Source organism: Dendroctonus ponderosae, unplaced genomic scaffold (assembly GCF_020466585.1).
Source record: "Dendroctonus ponderosae isolate FM_Combo_2020 unplaced genomic scaffold, Dpon_F_20191213v2 Dpon_F_20191213_1, whole genome shotgun sequence".
NCBI classification, from domain to species: Eukaryota; Metazoa; Arthropoda; class Insecta; order Coleoptera; family Curculionidae; genus Dendroctonus; species Dendroctonus ponderosae.
In genome coordinates, this window is record NW_026017110.1 from 5,089,535 (window position 1) to 5,098,349 (window position 8,815).

At 35.6% G+C, this 8,815-nt stretch overlaps 2 protein-coding genes across 2 annotated transcripts in view; one reads left to right on the forward strand and one right to left on the reverse strand.

Annotated features, from left to right (window-relative positions):
* Positions 1–1,055, reverse strand: part of LOC109534963 (potassium channel subfamily K member 4) — an 18,189-nt gene extending 17,134 nt beyond the window's left edge. The window contains exon 1 of the mRNA XM_048665874.1: positions 908–1,055. The gene's annotated coding sequence lies outside the window, so the exon portion shown is untranslated. The remainder of the gene's footprint in view (positions 1–907) is intronic.
* Positions 1–8,815, forward strand: part of LOC109533099 (FMRFamide-related neuropeptides) — a gene marked incomplete in the record, with an annotated part of 17,842 nt that overhangs the window by 588 nt on the left and 8,439 nt on the right.

An 8,815-nucleotide genomic window follows, 5' to 3' on the forward strand; every position in this document is an offset into this window, starting at 1 on the left:
CGCTTTAAAGCACCCTGCTACCACAACCTTAAACATTTTCTTAATACCAATTTTGCATATTTTTATCCAAAGGATAGTCAGTTTTGAGGAGACCTGACTATAAAAATTTGCATTTTAACTCTGTTGTTACACAAATGTGGACATAAAATAGCCTCATGCCATTTAGTAATTTTTCCTTCGAGTTCCATAAAGTTTAAAAACTGCGTTTATGGTGCAATCATGCCAAATTTTAAGTCTGGATAAAATTTGAAAATTTGTATTTAAATGAAACATACTGTAAATATTTTAAAACACTAACAGCGGTTGCAACAGTTTTTCAAGAAAGTTTGTAATAAGCCCTGGATCAAAAGAGTTAAATTTCCGAGCGCGTAGCTGAAAATTAGTGAATTTTTCGGGATTTTAGCCCATCGTGAAAAATATTTAGTTCCTAACGTTTCGGAAGCACTAGTGTTTTCCATCTTCAGAAGTAGATGCTGCTGCCAGATGCGAGCAAGCATCTGGCAAGAAAAACTCACCGGTTTTAACGATCAGTTGAACATTCAAATTCTTCGAAACTTCAACTACCGACCAATCATGACTTCTTATTGTCAAATATGCTTAAACATGATGTCTGTCAAAATGGCCACCTACACTAGACAGCAAACAGCAAACGGTTTCCTTTTTCCAGAGAGAAAAGAAAACAGCAAACGAGAAAATCGCGGTTTTAAAGTCAAAATTGCATAAGTAGGTACCTACAAAAATACTGAGAGATAACGAAAAGACGCTTCTTTCAAACATTCAACGATATACCGCTCAAAAATGACAGCAATATCAAAAAGTCATTGTTTGATATATCAAACGTTTTGACACTTTTTAACATATAACCTCAAATGCAAAATGCTCCGTTTAGAAATTATAATTTACTTACCCTCAAATCATGCTTTCAGCACTAAACGCACTTTCCAACACTGTCTGAAGTCATTGATGAACCCGAACTCACAAACTATACGAACTGATATGTCTCCTGCTGAGTTCCACGCGCAAATCTAGTATTTTCTTCAAATGGTACACACAGAACATACCCACAGGGGGGATATTTTGTGATGGTACACTGTAAAAAAACACAAAATTAAAAATGCACATTTGCGAATAAACTGCCAACGTGACATCCATCATCCAACATCCGTCATTACAAACTTTGACATATTAGTCAAAATCAACTAGCTTCAGAACCGTCAATGAAGAATAAATTTGACATTAGGGCCGACATACGCAATAGTGCAGATTAATATTAAAAGCCCACCTGCTTTCGTCATCCGTTTGATAACAGAATTATCTATTTTAAAAATCATTAATTAAACTGAATTCGACCATATCGACTTGCACACCAATAAGCACTTGCCATAAGAACTCTAAAGGAAAACAGGGTCCTTAAGGCAAGTGAAAATCGTCCCCTAAAATTTTTTATGAGTTAAATTGATCTTCTTAGCTAGGAAACCGGAACGAAATGCAAATCTAAGTTTAAAAATGCAATTCGATTTCATCTAAGGGCCTGTATACACTAAATTGCAAAGAAAAAGAACAAAAAATGTCCCCCTTATATTTTTAACACTCAATTTGAAGATAACAATAGCAAGCTTTGACCGGATTCAGTGAGAATGTCGTTTCAACGCACAATTAAATAATTATTCAATATTAAGCCAGTCCAGAAGTTTTAATTAACATTAGCAAACTCGTGAATTTGTTTCGTCTGCAATCCATCATACCGGCAAATTCCTACATGTCTCCGATGTGTCGTAATCGTTTAAAGAACTAATTCCTCACAACTGCCTTGATACTTACAGGAGGCATTTGAGGATTTGCTTAATGACATATCGATACGGTTCTTTTACCGACACCTTTACAACGATGTCATTGCTAATTTACGATTGACACTTCAGTCTCAGACAGTCACACAGCACATGTCGCAAATGTCAAAAAAATATTTAAAAGATCAAGAAATATTTTTAAAGCGCCGGTAGTAGTGGGCGCCTTTATAAACGTTCATATTTCAGAGACAAGTACCAGACTTGTCTCTGCGTAGAGTGCACGTATATATACGGAAAAAGTATGATAGAACTTCGCATAAACGCTTTTACATGAACTAAGATTGCCGTTTAGTGTACTGGATACTTTATAAATGTTTACAACTCAGGTACCTATTAGGAAAGATGGAGTTTGATATATTCAATAAAATTTACTCCAGTAGTTGGGCATGTTTGAAGTGGACTTGGAAATCACGTAGTGTGGGCACTTTTATAAACACTCACAAATCAGTTTTAGGAACCGATATGGCTTTAAAATTTTGCCAGAACTTAAAATGTACTGAATTCCTTCACGTGAGAAAATTTCAACTTGATTAATAATATACCGGGTAAATTAAAAAAAAAAATCAATTCAGCCAACATTGCAATTTTATAAACGTGCACCAACAACTCAGCGATTAGATAAAATAGACGCTTAAAATGTGCATTCGAAACGAGAAAACGGCTACCATGTCAACTGGATAAATTTGCGATTTACAAAAGTACAATAAGAATCAATACAAATCAATAGAGTGGGCGTTTCTATCAACCCTTATAAAACCGTAAATTTTATCAAATCAGGAAACGGACGGTAGTTTTTCAATCGAGTTTGCAAATATATAGGAATAATTTTTAAAGTATACCTACTTATTATATTAAGATATACAAGATTTCATTTAAGATGGCAAATTTATAAACGTGAACAACTCAGCGATTGGAGAAGACAGAGGCTGGACACTTTGGCTGCTTGAACGAATGTACATCGAAAACAATAAATTCGAGTGGGAACCTTTATAAACATTCGCTCATGGGCGTTAAAAAGATAATAGGGCTTTAACGGCTTTAGAACATAATACCCGGTATAGTCTTTATCTGGAAAAACTTGGACTTTGCATTTATACAGAGTAGGCCCGGGTAACACTGTGGTGAGTTGCGCTATTGAGTTGTTGCCGTTAAGTTAACGAGTTATAACTCATCGGTTCATGAGTTATAAGTCATTTATTGAAGCTATACGATACCCGAGACTAAAATTTTCACATCTAAAAAAAATCATTAATATTTTTTCTGGGTCACGTTTCACTACTTTGTTCAAACAACTGAAAAAAAGTCATCTAGATGTTCCCAGCAACAGAACTGAGTCCAAATAAAGTCGACGAGTTTTCTTGTAAAATCCATCTATTCATTTTTTTGCCTAAAAGATTCAGTTGGCCAGTATTTTACAGTAAAACGTTAGGAAAAAACTCGGTTTTTCTATTTAGAGACAGTGTTGTCTAGAAATATTGACCTAAAAGTAAAGAAACCCCAGTTTCCAAGCGTTTTCCAAATAAATGATTATAAACTTTCGAATTTTTAGTTCGGGGAAATATTTTCGGAATATATCTAAAATTTTCTAAAAAAAATATCTTAAAATTTTTCACAGAAAATACCTGAAAAGTCTCAGTATTTTAAGTAAAATTAAAAAATAATTTGATTTTTGCGTAGAAAGAATTGCTTAATAGAAAGGAACTTTAAAAATCTTCAGAGCGATGAGCGATGGGCGGCGAATTTTCCAAATATATTTTTTAAACTTTTGTTCTTTGCTCGTTTTCGGTTTTGAAGATAATCTTAATGGTGAAAAAAAAACGGTAGGAACTTATTTTCGTTTGTGTCCCGAATTCGACGATGAAAAAAGTTTTTGCAAAATTTATAGAAAGCTATAAATTTATCTTGTAATTTTTCGCGTAAAGACGTAAACTAAAGCGTTTTTGACTAGAAAAAATTCAAAACTAAAAAACCACATTTTTTAAACAAACTATACTTTCTTTAGAGGTATGGAGGTGACGAGATTTCCAAGTCCAAGTTCAATCTAACTTTCGCTTATTCTGTTCGTTTTTTGATAGAAAATTATTTGATTTTTGTTTCAAATTCAAAACTTTTTACAAAGCAGCGACGAAGGATTCGAAATTTAGTTCATAATTTTTCGCGGAAAATACCTTAAGATTGTCAATATTTTTAAGTGAATTTTTTGAAAATTGAGCATTTAGAAAAAAGAGTAACTTTGCTAAAACTGTAAAATTCTGAAATTTTTGAAGAAATGTCAAAAATATTATTGATAAATGGCCCTTAAAAGAAATCTAAAAACAAGTAACAAAAAGTCATCAACATTTTCTCAGCAACGGAACTGAGTTACTGCGCCAGTGCGTTGGGTTGGCGCACCAAGCCATTCGCGTAGCACTGCGCCAACACTTAAAAATTCACTGAGTTCACCCAGGCCTAATACAGAGAGTTACCCAGGCCTAAAATTCAGTTAATATGTAAAGGTCAATCATTCTGATGTTAAGAAAGAGAGTCTTGAACCGTAAAAAGAATGTAAATAATAGTTTTTATGAATTGTACAAAGTTGTCCGTAAATGTTAAAATTCAGTCAGTTGAAAGGCCTGTTTCCCACTTGAAAATCTTTCGACAAATTCCAAAGTTCAATTTATCGCATGTAAACGTAACCGCCGAAATTGTACGTAAAATTAAGCTTCGGTCATAAAAGCGTGTACTGTATCCACAAATAGGTAATCCAAGAAGAACAGTTAGGCGGGAGTAAGGTATTTCAATATTTCATTTATAATTAATGCGCTCGCAAATTTTCCTCGTTTTTCGTGCTCGGATTTCATTTTGGAGTTTCGAGTCGCGAAGCCACATATTGTAATCATAATTTTTCAATAAAAACTATTACTTTTGCCGATAATTTCAACCCTGCCAAAACTACAAACAATCGACAATCAATTAAATTGAAAAGCTCTATTGTTCGTGTTGGCTATATTCAAATGCACATTTACTTTATTACTTGTTTAATGCATTTACTCGTTATTTACTCAACCCAATCGTCAAAATTTTACATTTGAATGCCACGTGGTTAGTTGCAGGGTTGCCGTGTCGTCCATCAGAAAAACTCTGGATGGCTGGCTAAAGCGCTTACTAAATGCATCTATCCACTTTCCATTAATAATCACCGAGAGCATATTCAAGAAGTATTCGGTAAAGAGTCAAGATGGTCGGCACCTGAGGCGTCGCTAAGTAGGCGGTTTATCAAAAAATTATCTGCAGAGTTGTGGAAGTTGAGTTTAAAAAGTCCCTTAGCGAGAAAGCCCACCGGGAAAACTCGATTAATCCAGGACCGATTATCTCAATAACTCGTGCGTTTCTGATCGGATTTACGTGTCAAGGGGGAGGCACGACAATATTTGACGAGTAATGACGGAAAATAATTTCTAAGAATCATTGTTTCTATGTTGGGCTCTTTAATTGTTTCAACACTTTCAACTACTCGAGATAAGTTCAATACTAATGATCATTTCTTTAGAATTTAGAGCCGTCTTCGAATTTGCAGCTTTCGCCGTGTCTTCAGCCATTCATTTGCTCAGAACTCGTCGTTCTAAAAAGGGCTTTTTGAAATTCAAAAAAGACATAAAAAGAAGTCGGTCACCTATCAAATGGAAAGCAAGTTGAGAGTTAACCGATCGGGAAGCAAGTTTTGAGTCCTTCAAGTTGCTACCTCAATCGCATTTTTTTACTGAAAAAACTTTGACCTGAAAGCGCTTAACATGGTATTCCTTCGCGTACCGCAAGAGAATTTGATAAAAAGATGTTTTTTAAAAAGCAAATAACAAACAACTTTGTACCTTTACCAACGGTTTTGAAAGCGAAGTTTGAAAATTACCATCCATTCTGTTGCTTAAAACTCGTTGAATTTGCGTCCGATATGAAAAAGCCGTTTCACTAACACACCCAACATTTGCGTCATTTAACAAATTTAGCAAAACTTTTTTTTATGAACTATGACCACACTGTAAAGACCTTTATTTAGGCAGCCAGAAGCAGTGAGCAACCAACTTTTTCTGGCAAATCGTTTCCATTTGGACGTGGGAAGGTTTGAATTGAAGTGTTAAGATGGGAACGTGCTAATTGCGTTCGTCTGTTTACCAGTGCAGTATGACGAAGAAAAAAATACTCTTAGAAACAGTTGCACTAAGTGAATCATGGCCCTAACGTCTAATCAAAACCAGAACTGTCCTGAAACTCAACTAATTGGTTACGTCTGAGTTCTGCTTGTTTAGATAGGAATATTTCACGAATGCAAATCGAACTTCTGGCCAGTTGAATCGGCAAATAGCAGGACTGTTCAGGGAAATATTGCTCCACATTTTCTAATTTAAACTAACGATGAGCATTATACGTTTAAATTCAAAAGGAGGCTTTGCAGCTGGAAATGTCCTCCAAATAAGTATTAAAGGGGCACTTAATACTGCCGTAAACCCAGAAAGGGAATAGTCATTCGTTGTCCATTTTGCTACAGAGTTTCTTTATTCGCAGGAATTCAGCCCTCCCTGTATCCAGGCATCTGGACTATTTATAAATATGAATCTTGATTGATAGTCTAGTTGAAGAAAACGACCATCTAATTATGTTAAGCTTAAGGGCCTGACTTTGTGTAAACCACTATAGCGCATTATTCTAATTATACAGGGAGGTGCTCGTATGTGAGGGTGGCTCGGTGGGTGCAAATGCGATTAAATTAATCACAGAATCTGAGAGCCAGTATTCTCTTTCAGTCTGCAGAAGTTTAATTTTCTTAGCAATTTCGGTTTGTAAATGCTCACTGTTGAGCAACGCTGAACAGATTAACAGGTACAGCCGCCGCCTTAAACTGTCTTTTAATCATATTTAAAAAGACAAACAACGCATAAATTAAGCTTCTATAACCGGCCTATTTAGGAGCCGGAAATTTATTAATTCGTCTAGCTATTGAAACTTTTTAATTGAAAATAAGTATCCAGGATTAGGTTCCACACAATTAAACACTAGCTTTTGTTCTAAACTATGCCAGCCACTTGTATAAAGACAAATCTGCCGCCTTATTCGATTTCAGACTTTCGAACAAAGCAAATGCATTGACTTGCAATTGCAAATTGGCCAAACATCGTTTCTAGGAAATCCCTACTTAGAAGTGCATATTGAAGCATGCAACATTGCTAAATTGAAAGTGCACAGCGATAAACTAGTCTGTGACTAATCAAGCGTGTAGCATTGCTGCAATGCTTCTAAGAGTTTAAACTTAAACGGGTTCTTTTCATTTGAAATTGCATAATAAGCAGACTGAGCAAAGGGATTTCGAATTTTGCTGAATTTGCGACTCATTTATTATCAATCGTTGTGTATGGACATTCAAAAAAATTCAGCGCATTAATTTTAGGGCCCTGCTTTACGTCCAAGAATAAGAAAAAGTTAATGCAAACATATGTGCGCAAACGCTACTTTTTCAAAATCCACGTCAAAGTTGAGAAATTGCATTGAAAAAATTAACGGAAATAAAGGTTTTTTTTTAAATAAAGGTATTTTTGCACTCTTGTACTCGGCACAACTTCGACATTAACAGATCATTAGTTCACTGTAACGCGTATGTTGTACCAAAACCCTCAATCACAGCACTGGTTGAAGAAGAAAGTGGCAAACCATTTAAAAATAGTGTTTTGTTGCTTTACAACCAGTGTCGGGCTCGAAGGGTGCGGTACAACTTCGACACTAACAGATTGTCGGTTCAGTGATTAAAAATCGTGAGTTTAAGGCGAAAGTTGTGCCGAGCCTTTAGAACACGGCACTGTTTGAGAAGAAGAAAATGGTAGATCATTAAAAATCAACGTTTTGCTGCTTTACAAACAGTGTCAGGCCCGAATGGCTTGGCACAACTTTGACATTAACAGATTATTAGTTGACTGTAAGGCGTAAGTCGTATCAAAACCCTCAATCACTGCACTGGTTGAAGAAGAAAGTGGCAAATCATTTAAAAATAGTGTTTTGTTGCTTTTCAACCAGTGTCGTGCTCCAAGAGTACAGCACAACTTCGACACTAACAGATTGTCGGTTCAGTGTCTAAAAATCGTGAGTTTAAGGCGAAAGTTGTGCCGAGCCTTTAGGACACGGTACGGTTTGGTAAAATGGTAGGTAATAAGAAAATGGTAGGTAATAAAAAAACAGCGTTTTGTTGCTTTACAAACAGTGTCGTGCCCGAAGGGCTCGGCACAACCATAGATAAAGACGAGTGGGCACAACTTCGACATTAACAGATCATTACTTCACTGCAACGCGTAAGTTGTACCAAAACCCTCAGTCACAGCACTGGTTGAAGAAGAAAGTGGCAACTCAGTTAAAAATAGTGTTTTGTTGCTTTACAACGGCGTGTGTCGTGCTCGAAGAACTCGGCACAATTTCGACATTAACAGATTTTCAGTTCAGTGATGCAAATTCGACAGTTTAAGGCGACAGTTGTGCCACCACTATTCGAAAAGGCGAATTTGAAATTTGATTAAAATACAGTGTCTAGTTCCTCTACAATTAGTACTGTGCCTGGAAAAATTCATCAGTTTCCTCCACTTCAAAGCGAAAAGTTGGTTGCAGTAAAAAATATTTCACTGACTGTGAAGAAAAACTCAATCAAGATAAATTCTGAAGAAATTTTGAAGGAATTAAAAAGGTTTTTGAGCAAGGCCAAGTAGTCGCTGCCAGTGCGTTTTCATCCATCATCAGATGTTCGGAAGAAAACATTCTTCGTTAAGAAGTTTGTTACTGAAAATGTTGAAAAACCTGAAGAAATTTGGTTTATGTGAAGAAGTTACTCTTTCTTCTAAATGCTCAATTTTCGAAAGTTTCGCTTAAAACTGCTGACAATCTTAAGATATTTTCAGCGAAAAATTATGAAATAAATTTCGAATTCTTCGTCGCTTTGCAAAAACTTTTGAAATTCC